This window comes from Cervus canadensis, chromosome 6 (assembly GCF_019320065.1).
Source record: "Cervus canadensis isolate Bull #8, Minnesota chromosome 6, ASM1932006v1, whole genome shotgun sequence".
In the NCBI taxonomy this organism is placed as follows: Eukaryota; Metazoa; Chordata; class Mammalia; order Artiodactyla; family Cervidae; genus Cervus; species Cervus canadensis.
In genome coordinates this window covers 16874875-16894470 of record NC_057391.1, presented here as the reverse complement: position 1 = coordinate 16894470, position 19596 = coordinate 16874875, and the positions used below count along the sequence as shown (strand labels likewise).

General features: G+C 39.3%; 1 protein-coding gene and 1 non-coding gene across 6 annotated transcripts in view; one reads left to right on the top strand and one right to left on the bottom strand.

The window, feature by feature from the left end:
* THSD4 (thrombospondin type 1 domain containing 4) overlaps nt 1-19596 on the bottom strand; it is a 630092-nt gene that overhangs the window by 565373 nt on the left and 45123 nt on the right. The window lies entirely within an intron of this gene.
* Nucleotides 1707-1779, top strand: TRNAG-CCC. The gene has a single exon. It is a non-coding gene; the product is annotated as a tRNA-Gly (tRNA).

Sequence of the window (19596 nt, the reverse complement as noted above, 5' to 3'; positions counted from 1 at the left end):
TTTGTCACCCCTATTAGGCTCTGAGATCTTCCAGGGAGAGGCCAGTGCCTCACCATCATATCCCCAGGAGCTTTTATAGTGTCTGGCCCACAGCAAGTATTCAGTAAACCTCCCACATGTTTTTGCATCAGTGATTAATTCCAGACCAAACTCTCCGCCCTCCTCCTATCGTTTCATGCATGGACATGGAGCATCCTCCCTGTGAAAGGCGCGGGAGGAGACTAGAAATAAAGAATGAGATGTTCTTGATTCTACTCAGAAATATTCTAAGGCAAAGAGTCTACATAATTCATTTGTACTTTGACAGTTTATGACCTTCATTTTCTCTGAAAGCTTTCTGCAGATGCTGATGTTTTTACTAAAACTATAAGGACAATGAGCCTAAAGCCAGGGGTTTTAATACAAAGTGGAAAAGTAAAGCAGACCCATGTGGCCTCAGCAGAAGAAAACCAAGGTAGGCCAAAGAGACACCAGGTAATAGATAGACTTGTGGTCCAAACCACAGCCTATTAGCATAAACTATCATTGTAAAGGGGGAGAAGTCACCTTACCTTCAACGGCCAACGTATTTTGAACAATATTCAATACAACTAAATTCTAGTAAAGGCCCTTGGAATTAGGTATAACTCTTTTTCTACATTAACTTCTTTATTTGGGGTCCCAGAAGTTCTGTGTCTGGGACAGAACTGGAAGTATGCTAAAAGTAATGACTTTCTGCTTACCGAATTAATAGTTTTAAAGAGGTTCACCCTGGAGAAATTCAGATGTTAGGACAGCTGGTGCCAGCAGGATAAGCTCTGTGACCTAAGGGTCATTTAGAAAGTTGTGGTTTACAAGGTTGGTTTACATCACAATGGCTGTTGTCAGTTAGCAGAAGCACACAGCTTAAACACAAGGAAGACGAAGATTTGGTTCTTAATTAGCATAGTGTCAGTCGCTCAGTCGCTCCAGACTTTGCAACCCTGTGGATTGTAGCCCGCTAGGCTCCTCTGTCCATGGGCTTCTTCAGGCAAGAATACTGGAGTGGGTAGCCATTCCCTTCTCCAGGGCTCTTAGCATAGAGAGAGTAAAAAATAAGAGTGGGGGACAGGGTATGTCTCAGCTGTGACATTACTACATGCAAACAAAACAAAATGATGTCACTCCTGTCACATCTCAGGTCAGCATGAAGCTACTGATGTATAGTTTTATGTGACCAGGATGGAATTTGGGAGCCAAAATCTAACTAGGGCACAGACAGGGAACATTCCAAGAGTGAGACGCTGCTTTTTACGGAGGCAGTGCTTCTGAGGATAAGTGTCAAAGGGATTAAGAATTTTGGAATCGGTCGCCTGGATTTGAATCCTGATTCTGTGATCTTAATGTCTCTAAGCTGAAGTTTCCCAACCTATAAAGTGGGGACAAAAATATCTGCTCTCAAGGGTGATGTGAGCAATATTCATCAAGTACTTAGCTCAGTCTGGCATATGATGAGCATTCTCTCAATGGTAACCATCAGGGCTCACCAGTGAAGACCAAGGACCACATCACACAAACTCCCATAGTGAGCTTCCCCATATGTGGTCTTGTGACCTCTGCTTGTTCCCCATAGTGATAAGCAGTAAATTCCTGCACTGTAAAGGGTCAGGGGGCTGGCTTTCACAGGGAGCCTTGGACTGAAGTGCTAGGATGATTATGTCTCTCCTCCTCGCTTCTAAAGAGGGACTTCCCTGGCAGTCTAGTGGTTAAGACTCTGCACTCCCAGTGCAGGGGGCCCAGGTTCGATCCCTGGTCAGGGAACTAGATCCCACATGCCGCAACTAAGAGCCTGCATGTGACAACAAAGATTCTGTGTGCCACAACTAAGATCCAGCACAGCCAAATAAATTTTAAAAAAATAAAGACGTCCATTTTAAAGAGGAGCCCCTCCTACTAAGGAGGCCACAGTGGTCACAGCAGAAATGTTCCTATGGTTCCAGCCATGTGGTTAAAGGCACCTGTAACATATAACATGGATCTTCAAAAACACGCTCAGGGGGAAGACAACTTCAGGTAACCGCTGCTGTGTGCTGTGCCTCGTTGCTCAGTCGTGTCCGACTCTCTGCGACCCCACGGACTGCAGCCCTCCAGGTTCCTCTGTCCATGGGGATTCTCTAGGCAAGAATACTAGAGTGGGTTGCCATGCCTTCCTCCAGGGTATCTTCCCAACTCAGGGATCGAACTCAGGTCTCCCGCACTGCAGGTGGATTCTTTATTGTCTAAGCCAGCAGGGAAGCCCAAGAATACTGGAGTGGGTAGCCTATCCCTTCTCCAGGGGAACTTCCCGACCCAGGAATTGAACCACAGTCTCCTGCATTGCAGGTAGATTCTTTACCAGCTGAACTACCAGGGAAGCCCCAGGGGCCTCCCTAGAAAGCAGGGGGAGCCACAGTGCTGCCTCTGCAGGCAGATTTGCCACCTAAATAGACGGTCCTCCACTTCAGGTAATTCTGTCCCCCAAGGAGCACCTGGAAACATCTGGAGACATTTTTTGAACCAGAAGAGCATCTTATTGGCATCTAGTGGGTAGAAACCAGAGATGCTGCTAATCTTCTAACAGCGCATAGCACGGTCCCACAGCAAAGAATTGCCCCACCCAAAACGCCAATAGTTTTGAGACTGAGAAACTTTGGAGACATCAGACTTGGATAGAAATCCTGAAGGTGACATTAGAAGGGAAGTCCCTTGAAAAGCAACCCACTTGGGTATGCAGCACATAGCTCAAGGCTGGCATTTGTCATCACAACAACAGCGAACAATGACAGCAACACCAACAGAGCAATTACTGGGTCAAATATCATCCGAAACATCCTAAATTCACATCATCCTCAGAACAACCTATGCAATAGGTACTATTTCCAGCCCCATTTCACAGATGACAAAACTGAGGCACAGGACCTTGCCCAAGGTCCAAAATTAGTAAGCAGCAGAACCAGGTATCAACTAGGCAGTCTGGCTTCGGAGTCTAAGTTCACATAATAGGCACTTGGTGTTTGATGAGTTAATGGGGAAAAAAGAGATGAACTTGGCCGTAAGTAAAACCATGCATCAAATATATAAGAGAAGCAATACAAACAGAATAAAATTAGGAGCAAAAGGATACTGACTCATCCTCTATTTCTCCAAACAACCAGGCAGTGAGCATCCTGTGGAGGGGCTGGAAGTTGGCTGGTATGTGAGGACTCCACAAGGACAGTGGCCTTAAGACTGTACTGTTCATTTTCTTTTCCAAAGACCAAGATTTGTGGCCTAAGTGATAAGTTATTCTGTCTGTCAAAACTTTGTTTTAACTGTAATTTGGCCTGGAAACATAACATAGTGGGGAATTTAGAAGTTATTTTAAAAACACCTTTTTATGGTTGAGTTTTGTGTGTATAAGTGTGGGACGGAATGGAAATTTCAAGAAAAACTTAAAGTACATAAAATACTCATTTTTTCTTATAACTATTTATAGTCTCAGAGTAACTTTGTTAGGGTCAACACATACAAAAAAAAATCTATTCTGTATAATTTGGCTTGTTTGTAGTAATATCACATTTGAGATATGAGTATTAGACTAGAGTTTACTCAGACAATAATAACAAATTTATAACATATTTATTTTTAAATACTCTTACAAATGGAACCACAAACTTCCAAAGTAAGGAATTTATAAACTTGGGTTGTATGTGTTTCTGGGAAGCAGGAAAATCACTCAGAACAAAAAAAATACTCACAATATAGAAAAATAAAGCTTTTTTTTTTTGTCCTTGAACTTAGTACAAATTAAATACTAAAAGAAGTTTTTAAAGATGTCAGGGTAGAGGGCGTCATTAGGGAAGGAACCCTCAAAACTCAATGGATATAATTTTTGCCATTAAAAATGCCTTGGTTTCCCGAGCTTACACTATCCCAGAGTCTGCTTCCTCTGATGCGCCCTCATCATCTTCACAGACTTCTACAAATAGAATACATGACAGCTATGACTTCCTTCCTGTCTTCCTGGCGCCAGGCATGGGCAGTTGATATCAGGATAAACGGGACAAAGACTCCTCCACAGGAGAGACCTGGTAGATAGCCCCCAGGCTGGGAGGATGAAAAACCCACCCAAGTTAAGCCAACCAAGGCTGGAGAAGGCAAAGAGTGCCAAAGGGCTGGGCAGGCAGACCCCGTCTGCAGTCGAGGAAGTCAGCAAGCATTGGCCAACCCAGTGAAAGCCGGGTTCTAGGCAGAGTGGTTTCTTCTACATTCCACTTTATCCCATCTACCCCCGGGCAAAATGAACACTCAGAAAAAAAAAAAAAAAAATTGGAGATCTGGTAGGGAATTCTGGCCTTAAACCAGAAAAAGGCTAAGAGGCCAGGAATGCCCCATTATGTCTATGCCCAGACTAAAAGCTGAAGATGTGCTCTTTCTGCTGTGTTGTCAAGGGCTTTCTGAACATGCAGTCTTAAGCTTGCTGTTCCATTTGTAATAGAAGCAAATTTGATTTTTTAGCCATTGGGTTTGAATCCAAGAGATTTGGCAAAGCATGAATTAATGAACATTGACATTCTTCCCAGTCCTTAATAAGGTCTTTTTACTTTAATTTCTTCATTTCTCATAAGTAGAAGTACTCTTAATTTTTCAGAAGCAGTCAGTTATATTTATGCCATTAGAAACAGAAGGTTTGACAAATACCAGCTGGAAAAGACACAGTGCCTGCTTTAGAGTCAGCTTCCAACTCTGCAAGGGTTCTGTGGCTGGACACTCAATAGCAAATGAGAATGCGCCTTATGCTGTACTTTGAAGAGCATCTTTGTTTCCTGGTAACACTCAAAGGACAATCCCACACTGCTCCAAAGACTTACAGTGCGATTTCAGTACTGGCATTTAATGCACTGCATTTTCTTTAGCCTTTTCTTTATTTAGGTATAATGTATTAATATAAGAAGCACATCAAGTAGGCTCATGATGAATGTACAGCTCCTGACACATTTAAGACCTAAATAACCAGCACTGAGCTCAAGATTGAGAATATTTCCTACATCCTGGAAGGTTTCCTCTTGCCCCTTACTAGTCAATCCCACCCTCTTCAAAGGTTTCCATTATTCTGATTTTATTTTTATGACATTATTAGCTTTGCCTGTTCTTGAATGAAATATAAATGGACTTATACTGTAGGTACTTTTGTGTCTGGTGTCTTAACAATCAGTAAGCAAAACATATTCAGTAAATGGAATTCATGAGAAATTTACCCAGTTGGTGCTTATATGAATAGTTTATTATTAACAACTTTATTGAAGTATAATTGACACACAATAAATCATACATATTTGAAGTGTACAATTTGATAAGATTGCTCATATGTATTGACCCATGAAATCATCCCCATCATCAAGATAATGTACATACAGATCACCCCAAAGTTTTCTTTGTATTGTGTGATCATCTTCACTTCCTGACCTTCTCAATCCCCCACAAATACAGATATGCTTTCCATCATTAGAGATTAGTTTGTCAAGAAGCAACAGTTAGAACCAGACATGGAACAACAGACTGGTTCCAAGTAGGAAAAGGAGTATGTCAAGGCTGTATATTGTCACCCTGCTTATTTAACTTATATGCAGAGTACATCATGTGAAATGCCAGGCTGGATGAAGCACAAGCTGGAATCAAGATTGCCAGGAGAAATATCAATAACCTCAGATGTGTGGATGACACCACCCTTATGGCAGAAAGCGAAGAGGAACTAAAGAGCCTGTTGATAAAAGTGAAAGAGGAGAGTGAAAAAGTTGGCTTAAAGCTCAACATTCAAAAAACTAATATCATGGCATCCGGTTCCATCACTTCATGGCAAATAGATGGGGAAACAATGGAAACAGTGACAGACTTTATTTTCTTGGGCGCCAAAATCACTGCTGTCATGAAATCAAAAGACACTTGCTCCTTGGAAGAAAAGCTATGACCAACCTAGACAGCATATTAAAAAGCAGAGACATTACTTTGCTGACAAAGGTCCGTCTAGCCAAAGTTATGGTTTTTCCAGTAGTCATGTATAGATGTGAGAGTTAGACCATAAAGAAAGTTGAGTGCCGAAAAATTGATGCTTTTGAACTGTGGTGTTGGAGAAGACTCTTGAGAGTCCCTTGGATTGCAAGATCAAATCAGTCAATCCAAAAGGAAATCGGTCCTGAATATTCATTGGAAGGACTGACGCTGAAGCTAAAGCTCCAATACTTTGGCCACCTGATGTGAAGAACTGACTCATTGGAAAAGACCCTGATGCTGGGAAAGACTGAAGGCAGGAGGAGAAGGGGATAACAGAGGATGAGATGGTTGGATGGCATCACCGACTTGATGGACATGGGAAGCCTGGCATGCTGCATGCAGCACATGGGGTCGCAAAGAGTCAGACATGACTGAGCGACTGAAATGAACTGAACTACATTTCCTAGAAGTTTATATAAATGAATTAATATAGTGTGTCCATTTAACTGTTGATGGACATTTGGGTTACTTCCAGTTTATGGCAAAAAAAAGCTGCTATGAATATTCCTATACAAGTTTATGTATGGATATATATATCCTTTTCTCTTGGGTAAAAACTGAATCATATGATAGGCATGGGGCTTCCCACGAGGTGCTTGTGGAAAAGAACCCATCTCCCAAAGCAGGAGACCTAAGAGATCCCTGGGTCAATTCCTGCAGGTTCAATCCCTAGGTCAGGAAGACCCCCTGGAGGAGAGAATGGCAACCCACCTCAGTATTCCTGACTGGAAAATCACATGAACAGAGGAGCCTGGGAGGCTACGGTCCATAGGGGCACAAAGAGTTGGACACGACTGAAGTGACTTAGCACACACACATGCATGATAGGTATATGAGTAATTTTTTTTAACTAAAATTTTTTAACTAAAATTAAAAAAAAATTTTTTTTAACCTGTATTCTAGAATAGTCTGTCATTTTTATAATCTCACTAACAGCCTACAAGGGAGGTAGTTCCTCCTTGTCACCATCAGCATTTGATCTTTTAAATTCAAGCTACTCTAGTAGGTGTGTAGTCGTATCTCACTGTGATTTTAATTTGTATTTCCCTAATGACTAATGACGTTGAGCATCTTTTCCTGAGCTTATTTGCCAACCAGGTACCTTCCTTAGTGAAGCATCATTTCACATCTTTTGCTTACTCTTGTATCAGGTTGTTTTCCCTTATTATTGGGTTTTGAGTGCTCCTTATATATTCTGAACACAAGTCCTTTATCAATATATGCTTCGTACATATTTTCTCTCAGTCTGTGGCTTGTCTTTCCCTTCTTAAAAGAGTAGAAGTTAGTAGTTTTGATAAAATTTAACCAATCAACTCTTTCTTTTATGGGTCATGATTTTGATGATGTATCTGAAAAATAAAATCTCTAGCTAGTTCTAGTCACAAGTATTTTCTCCTTTGTTTCCTTCTAGAAGTTTTAAAGATTTAGGTTTTACATTTAGATTTATGATCCATTTTGAGTTAATTTTTGTGTATTGAACAAGGTATAGATTGACTGTTCACTCTTTTGCATGTGGATACCCAATTGTCCCAGGATTATTTATTGAAATATTACCTTTTTTCCACTGAATTACCTTTGCATTTTTTCCCAAAAATCAGTTGACCATATATTTGTGGATTTATTTCTATACTCTATTCTGTTACACTGTTTATCTACCTTGATGCCAAAAACATGGGCTTCCCCAGTGTCTCAGATGGTAAAGAATCCACCTGCAGTGTGGGAGACCTGAGTTCAATCCTTGAGTCAGGAAGATCCCCTGGAGAAGGGAATGGATACCCACTCCAGTATTCTTGCCTGAAGAATTTCATGGACAGAGGAGCCTGGCAGGCTACAGTCCATGGGGTTGCAAGGGGTCAGACACCACCGACTGACTCTCACTTCACTTCCTGACTGTAGCTTTATAATAATGCAAATATTAGGTAGTGTAGCTCCTGGGATTTTGTTCTTTTTCTTGAATTATTTTTTTTGGCTATTCTAGGTCCTCTGCATTTCATAAAGGATTTTTAAATATATCTGTTAATTTTTGTAAAAAGTCTTCTGGGAATTTTATTGGAATTGTGTTAAATCTAGAGATCAAGTTTGGGAGATGATCATCTTAATAATATTGAGTTCCTTACTGATAAAAATAGTATGTTTATCCATTTAACTCTAATTTCTCTCAACAGTGTTTTACAGGTATAAATGTATAGATCATTCACATCTTTTGTCAGATTTTGTAAATGACTTTCTTTTTAATTTAATTTTCTATTATTCATTGGCAGTTACGGAAATACAATTAATTCTTTGCATATTGATCTTATATCCAATAATTTAGCTAACTCACATATGGTCTTTTTTATATATTATCAGATTTTCTACAGACAATTCTGCTGTCTGAAAACAAAGACAAGTTTATTTCTTTCCAATCTGTATATGTCTTGTTTCTTTTCATTGCCTGACTGCATTGGTCCGAGCCTCCAATCCTGTGCACAACAGAAGCAGTGAGGGCGCTTCCCTGGCGGTTCAGTGGTAGAGAATCCCTTGCCGACGCAGGAGACTCGGGTTCAGTTCCTGATCCGGGAAGATCCCACATGCTGCGGAGCAGCTAAGCCTCTGTGCCGCAACTAGTAAGCCTGTGCTCCAGAGCCGAGGAGCCGCAACCAGTGAGCCCCTGAGACGGAACTACCAAGCCTGCAGCCCCAGCGCCGTGCTCCGCGACAGGGGAAGCCACTGCAGTGAGAAGCCGGCGCACGGCAACTGGAGATAGTCCCCGCTGGTCACAGCTAGAGAAAGGCTTGTACGGCAACGGAGACCCAGAACAGCCAAAAACAAACAAACAAACAAACATAGAAAAAGAAGACATGGTGAGGGAAAATATCACTGGCTTTTCTTGATCTTAGAAGGAAAGCGTTCAGTCTTTCACCATTAAGAATGGTTGCTGTTGTTGTTAAGTCGCCAAGTCGTCTCCGACTCTTTGCAACTCCATGGACTTGCAGCATTCCAGGCTTCCTTGTCCCTCATCCTCTCCTGGAGTGTGCCCAAGTTCATGCCCACTGAACTGGTGATGCCATCCATTCTCATCCTCTGTCATTAGCTATAGGTTTTAAGGAAATATCCTTTATCAGGTTAAATCAAGTTTCCTTTTATTCCTACTTTGCTGAGAGTTTTTATCAGAAATGGATATCAGATTTTGTCAAAACTTCTCTGCATTTAATGAGGTAGCCATATGACTTTTCTCTTTTAGTTTGTATACCAGTTTATTTCTAAATGTTGAACCAAACTTGAATGCCTAGAATAAAGCCCACTTATTCATGATGCATATCATTTCTTATAACGTTGGATTTAATTTCCTAACATTTTAATTAGAGCTTTTGTATCTATGTTCATTATGAACAACCGTCTATAGTTTTCTTATCTTTTAAAATCTTTATTTGTCTTTGGTATGTAATGCTGGTCTCGGAATGAGTTGGAAAGTTCTCTTTCTCTTCAATTTTCTAGAAGAGTTTGTGTAAAATTAGTATTATTTTCTTCCTTAAATGCTTATAAGAATTCATCAGAAAAGCCATCAGGAGTTTTCTTTGCAGGAAGGTTTTTAACTACAAATTCTATTACTTTAATAAATATAGAATGTTCAGAATATTTAGATAACCTATTTCTTTTTAATTATTATATAATTAATAACAATTATTATATAATATATATTATTTATATATAATAGGCATATAATAGACATACTAATAGATATATAATAGATATAATAAATATATATATATTTAAATATAACCTAAAATATACCTAAATAGAACCTATATCTTTGGTAGTCTGTATCTTTCAGATGATTTGTCTTTTTCAATAAATATAGAATATTCAGAATATTTAGATAACCTAAATATAGGTTATCTATTTCTTTTTAAGTGAGCTTTGGTAGTCTGTATCTTTCAGATTTGTCTTTTTCATCTAAGTTGCTGAATTTATAAGAATAAAGGATTCATAATATTTCCTTATTATCCTTATTAATACCCTTACTAATATCTACAGAATCTGTGGTGATGTTACCACTCTGTCTCCTGATAATGATCATTTATGCCTTCAATTTTTTCTCTAATGATTCTGGTTCAAGATTTATCCATTTCATTGATCGTTCAAAGAACCAACTTTTGGAATAAATGGTTTCCTTTATGGTTTTTCTGTTTCTACTTTACAGGTTTCTGCTTTGATCTTTATTATTTCCTTTCTTCTTACTTTGAGTTTAATTACTGTCCTCTTTCTAGTTGTTTATAGTGGAAAGCTGAGGTTACTGATTTGAGACCTTTTTTGTCTTTATAGTTGATTAGTTATATAAATTTACCCCTGTGTGCTATTTTAGCAGCATCTCACAATATTTTGTTTTTTTAATTTCATTCAGGTCAAAGTAATTTCTAATTTCTCTTTCATCTCTTCTTTGAGATGGATTATTTAGAAATGTTTTATTCCATTCCAAATATTTAGGAATTCTCCAGATATCTTTTATACTGATTGCTAAATCAATTCCACAGTGATTAGAGAATAAACTGTGATTTGAATCATGTCTATTGAGACTTGCTTTAAGGCCCCAAATATGATTTATCTTACTAAATGTTCTTCATGCACCTGAAAAGAATACATGTCTGATTTTGTTTGGGGGAATGTTCTACAAATATCCATTGGGTCCAGTTGACTGATGGTCATAGTCAAATCTTCTCCATTCTTACCGATTTTTCTGTTTAAGTACTCTATCAGTGTTTGGAAAGGGGGTGGTTCAGTTGGTAAAAAATCTGCATGCAATGCAGGAGACCTAGGTTCATCCCCAGGCCGGGAATATCCCAAGGAGGAGAAAATGACAATTCACTCCAGTATTCTTGCCTGGGAAATCCCACGGCAGGCTCCAGTCCATGGGGTTACAAGAGTAGGACATGACTTAGAGACTAAACCACCACCATTAAAACCTCAGGCCGTAACTGTGGATTTTTCTGTTTCTCCTTGCAGTTATTCAGATTTACTTTGGTAATTTGAAGCTCTATTATTAGGTACATAAATGTTTAGGATTGTTATGTCCTCTGATGAATTGACCCCTTTAACATCATGAAATGACTTTTTTATATTTGGTGATATTCTTTGCTCTAAAATCTACTTTATCTGATATTGACAGTCTCTCTAGCTTCCTTTTGACTAATGTTAACATGGTGTGTCTTCTTCCATCCTTCTAGCTTTAACCTAATCTGTGTCTTTATGGTTAAGTGTGTTTCTTGTAGACAGCATACAGTTGAGTGTCTTGTTTTTTATCCATCCTGCTCAAACTCTGCCTTTTTAGTTGAGGTGTTTTTGTAATTATTAATATAACTATATTTCAATCTATCTACTTGCTATTTGTTTTCTAGTTATCCCATCTCTTTTTCTTCTATTTCTGTCTTTTTCTGAATTATTGGAGTATTTTTATGACTCTATTTTATTTCCTAAAACAATTCTTTGAGCTAAAATTATTTGATTTCTTACTTTGTTATTTTAAGGTTTATAACATACATCTTTAACTTATCGTAGTCCACTTTCAAGTTATATACAATTTTATACATAGGAACCTTACAATATTATACTTCCATTTATCCTCTTCTGGCATTTACAATATTGTTCCCATATATTTTACTTACACATACATTATTACCTCCACAATACATTATATTATTTTCATTTAAAGAGTCAATCTTTGAAAGAGACTTAAATATTTTTCAAAACTGCATATATTTACCCATGTAGTTATTATTTCTGGTTCATTTCATGTATAGATCTATATTTTTTTGTATCAGTTTCCTTCTGCTTAAAGAATTTCCTTTAACAATTTTGGTGTTACAAGTGTGACTCAGCACTTATGTATGAACACATCTTTATTTTCATTTCTGAAAGATGTTTTTTTCTGGGTATAGAATTCCAGGTTGACAGTTTTATTCTTTCAGTATTTTAAAGATATTGCTTCACATGCCTGAGAGAAGACAAGGAATATATTGTCATCTTTTTCTTTGTTTCTGTAGATGTAATGTGTTTTTTCCCCCTCTAAGGGATTCAAATTTTTGTTTCCTTTTATCACTGAATTTTAAGCAATTTGATCATGGTGTAAAGGTGCCATTTTATTCATGTTTCTAGTGTTTGGAGTTCAATGGTATTCTTAGAATCATGGTTTTAATCAAAATCAGAGTATTTCCCAATACTTGAAAAAATACTTGCCTGTCACCCCTCACTTCTCCTTTTGGTGCTCCAACTGCATACACATAAATTCACCTGAAGTCATTACAGGGTTCACTGATGCTCATCCTCTTTTTTAAAATTCTTTTTCAGTTCAGTTCAGTCGCTCAGTCGTGTCTCTTTGTGATCCCATGAACAGCCGCACGCCAGGCCTCCCTGTGTATCACCAACTCCTGGAGTCCACCCAAACCCATGTCCATTGAGTCAATGATGCCATCCAACCATCTCATCCTCTGTCGTCCCCTTCTCCTCCTGCCCTCAATCTTTCCCAGCATCAGGGTCTTTTCCAATGAGTCAGCTCTTCGCATCAGGTGGCCAAAGTATTGGAGTTTCCACTTCAACCTCAGTCCTACCAATGAAAGTTTCTATTGCTTTATCTTTAAGCTCTCTTTTATTGTCCACATCTAGTCTTCCATTAATCCCATCCAGTGTATTTTTCATTTTCATCTCCAGAAGTTTGACATTTTAAAAAATATTTCCCAAACTTCTACTTAACTTTTTGAATATATGGGATACAGTTTTAATAACTTTTAATACCCTTGTTTTCAAATTCTAGTATCTGTGTCAGTTCAGAGTTGGTTTCAATTGATTGTTCTCCTCATTATGGAGAATAATGCTAATGTTTTTCTACTTCTGTGCATGCCTGGTAATCTTTGACTAAATGCCAGACATCTTGAATTTTACCTTGTTGGGTACTGGATATTTTCATATTCCCACATTCTTGAAAATTGTACTAGGATAGGTAAGCTATTTAGAAAGAGTATGAACCATTCAGTACTGCTTTTATGATCTGTTTGTGATGTCCAGAGCAATGTGTGTGTGTGTGTGTTCAGTCGTGTCTGACTCTGTGACCCCATGGACTGTAACTCGTCAGGATGCTCTGTCTATGGAATTTTCCAGGCAGGATACTGGGTTGCCATTTCCTACTCCAGGGAAATGGATCTTCCCGACCCAGGGATTGAGCCCACATCTCCTGTATTGCAACTCACGGGATCTTCGATTTTCATTCCAACACACAGGATCTTTAGTTGTGGCATGTGAACTCTTAGTTGTGGCATGCAGGTTCTAGTTCTTGGACCGGAGACTGAATTTGGGCCACCCACACTAGGAAAGCAGAATCTTAGCCACTGAATCACCAGGGAAGTCCCACTTAATTAATGATTTTGATTGAGCATTGGGGAAACAATGGAAACAGTGAGCAACTTTATGTTTTTGGGCTCCAAGATCACTGCAGATGGTGATTGCAGCCATGAAATTAAAAAACGCTTTCTCCTTGGAAGAAAGCTATGACCAACCTAGATAGCATATTAAAAAGCAGAGACATTACTTTGCCAACAAATGTTCGTCTAATCAAAGCTATGGTTTTTCCAGTAGTCATGTATGTATGGGAGGGTTGGACTATAAAGAAAGCTGAATGCCAAAAAACTGATGCTTTTGAACCGTGGTGTTGGAGAAGACTCTGGAGAGTCCCTTGGACTGCAAGGAGGTCCAATCAGTCCATCCTGAATATTCATTGGAAGGACTGATGTTGAAGCTGAAACTCCAGTACTTTGGCCATCTGATGTGAAGAACTGACTCACTGGAAAAGACTCTGACGCTGGGAAAGATTGAAGGCAGGAGAAGAGGGCGACAGAGGATGAGATGGTTGGATGGCATTGCCAACTCGATGCACATGAGTTTGAGCAAGCTCCAGGAGCTGGTGATGGACAGGGCAGCCTGGCATGCACAGGGTTGGACACAACTGAGTGACTGACTGACTGAGCATATTTCTTATGCTTATTGGCCTTTAGAATATCCTCTTACACAAAGCATCTGTTCAAGTCTTTTGCCCATTTAAAAATTTAACTGCTTAACATTTTCTTAATAATTAGTAGAGTTTCTTTATATAATCTGAGTATGAATCTTTGGTCAAATATGTAATTATGAATATCTTCACCCTATCTTTGGCTTATCTTTTCACTCATCATGGTGTATGATAATAAATAAAACCCCTCAATTTTCATGCAGTTCAATTCTTTTATAATTAGTTCTTCTGGTGTGTTGTTTAAGAAACCCTTGCCAATCCCAAGTCGTCAGGATATTTTCATATATTTTCTTCGAAAAACCTTACTGTTTTCTCCTTTGTGGAATACAGGAGAAATAATATGAGAAATTTCATGTTACCTAAAACTTACTTTTGTCCTTCTATAGACTTTCTGTTCAATATCCAATCGTAGGACATTGTCAAGAGGCAATCTGAACTCAATTGTTACAGCTGTTGTTTAATTGCTAAGTCATGTCTGACTTTTTGGGCTACCATGGACTATAAACTACCAAGCTCCTTTGTCCATGAGATTTCCCAGACAAGAATACTGGAGTAGGTTGCCATTTCCTTTTTCGGGAGATCTTCCCAACCTGGGGATCAAACCTGCATCTCCTGCGTTGGCAGGTGGATTCTTTATCACTGGGCCACTAGGGAGGCCTGTACACAGTAACAGGGTTCTAAACCCTTTACAAGGGCCCCAGATATTCACATTGTGACTTGCAAACCAGTTAGCAAAACAAATATTTTACTTCACCCTTATTTCATTTTGTAGTATGTCTGGGTTTTTTTCTTTTTCTTTTTTCCTCTTTGTTTGTTTTAAAGTTTTTATAAATAACAGATTGAAGAGCACTTCTCTTTGGCTGGTGGCCAAAGTGAATTTTTATTTTCTTCCTCATTGTTTTTCATTGTTTTCTAAATTTTCTATAATAAACATGCATGTGCTGTGCTTAGTCGCTTATGTGACCCCATGTACTGTACCCCCCAGGCTCCTGCGTCCATGGGGATTCTCCAGGTGAGAATACTGGAGTGGGTTGCCATGCCCTCCTTCAGGGGATCTTCCCAACCTAGGGATCGATCCCAGGGTCCCACATTGCAGGTGGATTCTTTACCATCTGGGCCACCACAGAAGCCCATGAATACTAGAGTGGGTAGTCTGTCCCTTCTCCAGGGGATCTTCCTGACCCAGGAATCGAATCAGGGTCTCCTGCCTTGCAGGTGGATTCTTTATCAGCTGAGCTACCAGGGAAGCCCAATATACAAGCATACTTTTAATTAAAAAGTAAACTTAAAAAAAAAATGTTAAGCAGCAGTGATTCAAGTATATGTATGTTTCTCCATTCATAGGAATAAAATAAGATGTTTCATGTTTTTTTCCTAAATAGATTACGTTGACCATACACTTTATGACTTATAAAGCAACTTGCTCAGTGAATGTCTGTCAGATAGACAGAACACTTTCATTAACTTAAAAGCTTTCTACAATCTACATATTCTCCTGTACTAATAACGTATGGTTTTTATTAGCGTCTGGGACAAGTTTTTTCCAGTCTTGGTCTTACCTTATCTACAAACGAAGCCACAGAGTGTTTTTAAAATGAAATCACTTGCCAAGTGTCATTAAATAACTACCAAGAACAGAGGTTGAACAGTCCTTTCTGATGCCATCCATCAGGAGCAAGAGGAAGACATCTGGATAAAAATATCTTGAAAGAGCTACTTAGACTCTGCACTCGAGTCCTCTTTTCCTGCACTATTATGGGACAGTTTTTACAGAGATGTATCCAGTCACCCGAGTAGCATTTAGAAATGCATAGTTTATTTGACAGCGTTTACAAATTATGTCTTTTCCTCAGAATAACTTACAGTGTAGAAATGCTTCCATATGCTAAAGTTGGACATGCTATAGTAATGAGAAAGAAAAAGAGATGTCTTTTGGAGGGTGGTTTTCATATGCATACTGAACTACAGTGCGCACAAATTTGTAATGCTGTCCCTTAAGAATTTACCATAAATGGTTTTCTAATTCTTGCTGCTGCTCTCTTCTACAGAATGAGAGTGGATCTTGCCACAAAGCAGTCAGCAGGAATTCAATCATGATTTATCCAAGCAACGAAAACAATTTGATGGCAATCATAATTCTTAAGTTTTCATGAAAAAATACACTTTTTTTTCTTCAAATCCTTTGTGTTTCTTAAGGTCCCAGGAGGAGACAATTTCCAACTTCGAAATACATACACAGTAATTACAGTGAACTCTTCTCTATCTTGACTTTAGAGCAGTGGCTGGCAAACTGTGGGTTACGAGCCAAATCCAGTGTTTTGCAAATAAAGTTTTATTGGAATACAGCCATATACATTTATTGACAAGTTGTTTAAGACTGAATTTGTGCTACAAAAGCAGAGCTGACTAGTTGTGACAGAGATGTTGTAGCCCAGAAAGTCTAGAACAATCACAACTGGCCATTTATAGAAAAACATTTCCAAGCCCTGTTTTAATAGGTATCTCCTTATTTCTCATGTTGCAGAAATAAATGGATTCTACTATTGCCAATACTGTTGCTGCTCCAGGGCTTTGGGATACAGTCAGGCAGGATGACAGCCACAGCTTCACAGAACCCCAATAATACATCAAGAAGAAATCTGCCAATCAAGAAAGCACTGAATCTTCCTTCTCTGAGGTGAATGACAATGACAATGATCCTGGCAGCTAAAATGCACATAATTATATTTGAGAACGGTCCTAAATAATGTGTATTGTCTGAGTAAAGGAATCTATAAATGATTTTGAAAAAAATGTTCCTAATCTAACTTTCTACTGCAAAGTTCTTAATATTTTGAAAAGGAGAAACAACACACTAAAATGTGAAACCTTTTACTCAACTTTTAAATTCAACAAAGTGATTCATAAATCATTTTTCAAATTCCTCAGAATAAATGCCTTAAGAAATATGGAGACTTACCAAGCACATTATGGTACAACTTGATAAAGAGAATAAACTAAAAAAAAAGAAGAAGCAAAGCAAAATGGAGGCAGTACCTTTTTGTGAAACTTTTGTTCAGGCTACATATATATCATTCAGGCTAACCTGAAGAATTAATAGACACAGCAAAGTAAACTAACCATCTATAAAATATTTTAAGATATGATGGTCTACTTGAATAACAGCAAAAGAAAAAAAGGACACTGGTAGATTGATTGAACTGTTAAGATTAATACCCCTGATAGCTCTAAATACTAATAAATAATAGAACATAATAATGAAAATAGATGATTGATCCAGCTGCAATAAAAACAATGCTATAGACTGGGTGGTTTATGGAAAACATAAATTTATTTTTCACAATTCTGAAGGCTGGGGTGTTCAAGATGACAGGGCCCGTGGATTTGATGTCTGAGGAGAACCAATCTCCTTGTTCATTGACAGCAATCTTCTCCCGGTATCCTCACATAGCCGAGAAAGCAAGAGACCCCTCTGTCACCTTTTTAATAAGGGACATTTATCCTCTCATGACCTAATCACCTTCCAAAGGTCCCACCTCCAAAGAGCATCACACTGGGGATTTAGTTTCAACATATGAATTTGGGGGGATATGTGTAGTCTATAATATTCTATCCCTGGGCCCCCCAAATTCACACCTTTCTTACAGGCAAAATACATTTGTTCCATCCCAATAACCTAGAAAGCATTAACTGGTTCCAGTATCATTATTAAAGTCTAGGTTCTAAGTCTCACCTAAATATCATCTAAATCAGACATAGGTGAGACTCAAGGTATGATTCATACTGAAGCAAACTGCTCTCCAGCTGTGAATATGTGAAATCGAACATGTTATGTGCTTCCAAAATATAATGGTAAGACAGGCACAGTACAGACATTCCCATTCCAAATGGGAAGAAGAGGAAAGAAGACAGTCTGCAACCCACCCAGGAAAGGTTCATAAAAGTTTAAGAATAATTCTCTTTGGCTCTGTGCTCTGCTCTCCAGGCCCACCGGGCCCATGGTCCTACATGAAAAGGCTGGGGCCCCAAAGCTCCAGGCTTCCCTGCCCTCACTGCGGTTCTCCAGGGTTGGGGTCCTGGGACCTTGGCTCAAGCCTTGTCCTTTGAAATCCAGGTGGAGGTAGTCATGCCCCCCAAGGCTCTGCTAGGCACAGCCCAACCTTGCTGGGTCATCACTGGAGCAGCTCCCGGGTCAGCCTAGGAACTCAGCTTGAGTGTGGGGAGTGGGAACCACCAAGGGAGATGGTGCCAAGATGAGCCATGTCCGGAAGGCACCACCGCCCCTTTACAGTCTTCCATTGTCTTGGACAGTAGCCTCTGGCTTCTGTCAAGATGGCTGACTAATCGCCTTGTCAGTCTCTCAACCACACCCTTAGCGTTTGTTCTTTCCTGGACAGGCTTTCTCATTCTTTTCAATATGCATCGGCTGAAGAATTTCTAAATCTTTAACTTCTGTGTTCTGCTTCCTTTCCAGTTAACAATTCCATCTTTAAATCAGTTCTCTCTTCTCACATTTTACTGTGAACAGTCAAGAGAAACCAGGCCACTCCTTCAACACTTTGCTTAGAAATGGCTTTGGTTAAATATCTAATTTCATCCCTTACAAGTCCTACCTGCCACAAAACACTACAGCGGGAATGAGCCAAGTTCTTTGCCACTTTGTAACAAGCACAGTCTTTCCTCCAGTTTCCAATAGCATGTTCCTCATGACCACCTAAGACCCCATCAGAATGGCCTTTAATGTCCATATTTCAACCAACATTTTAGTTGAGATTACTTAGGTATTCTCTAGGAAGATTGACACTTTCTCTACAGCCCTCCTCTTTTGTTTCTGAGCTCAGCAGAGTCACTTTTAAAAGTCCATTTATGTCATTGCAGGCTTTTTCTAGCCTGCACCTCAAACCTCCTCAGTATCTACCAAGTAGCCAGTTCCAAATCCCCTTCCACATTTTATATATTTGTTATAGCAGCATCACCACTTCTCAGTGCCAATTTCTGTCTTAGTCAATTTGGGCTGCTAAAACAGAGTATCATAGATCAAGTGGTGTATAGACAACAGAAACTGATTTCTCACAGTTCCGAAGGCTGGAAGTCTGAGCTTAGGGTGCCAGCACAGTCCCAGCCCTGGGGTGCAGACTTCTCACTGTATCCTCACAGGACGGGGCAGCGGGCTCTCACCTATTGCTAACAAGGGCACTAACCCCATTCGCGACAGCTCCACTCCATCACCTCATCACCTCCCAAAGGCCCCACCTCCAAATACCATCACACAGGCTAGGTTTTAACACACCAGTCTTGGGCTAGCATGGGGTTGGGGGGTTGGGGGTGGAATACAAACATTCAATCTATAATAGTTGTCCTTTCTGACTCTTGAAATCATGAATGGGAATGATGCAGTAAAATATTTGTCATTTTTTAGTCACTAAGTCATGTCCAGTTCTTTGCGATACCATGGACTGTAGCCTGCCAGGCTCCTTTGCCTATGGGATTTTCCAGGCAAGAATACCAGAGAGGGTTGCCATTTCCTTCTCCAG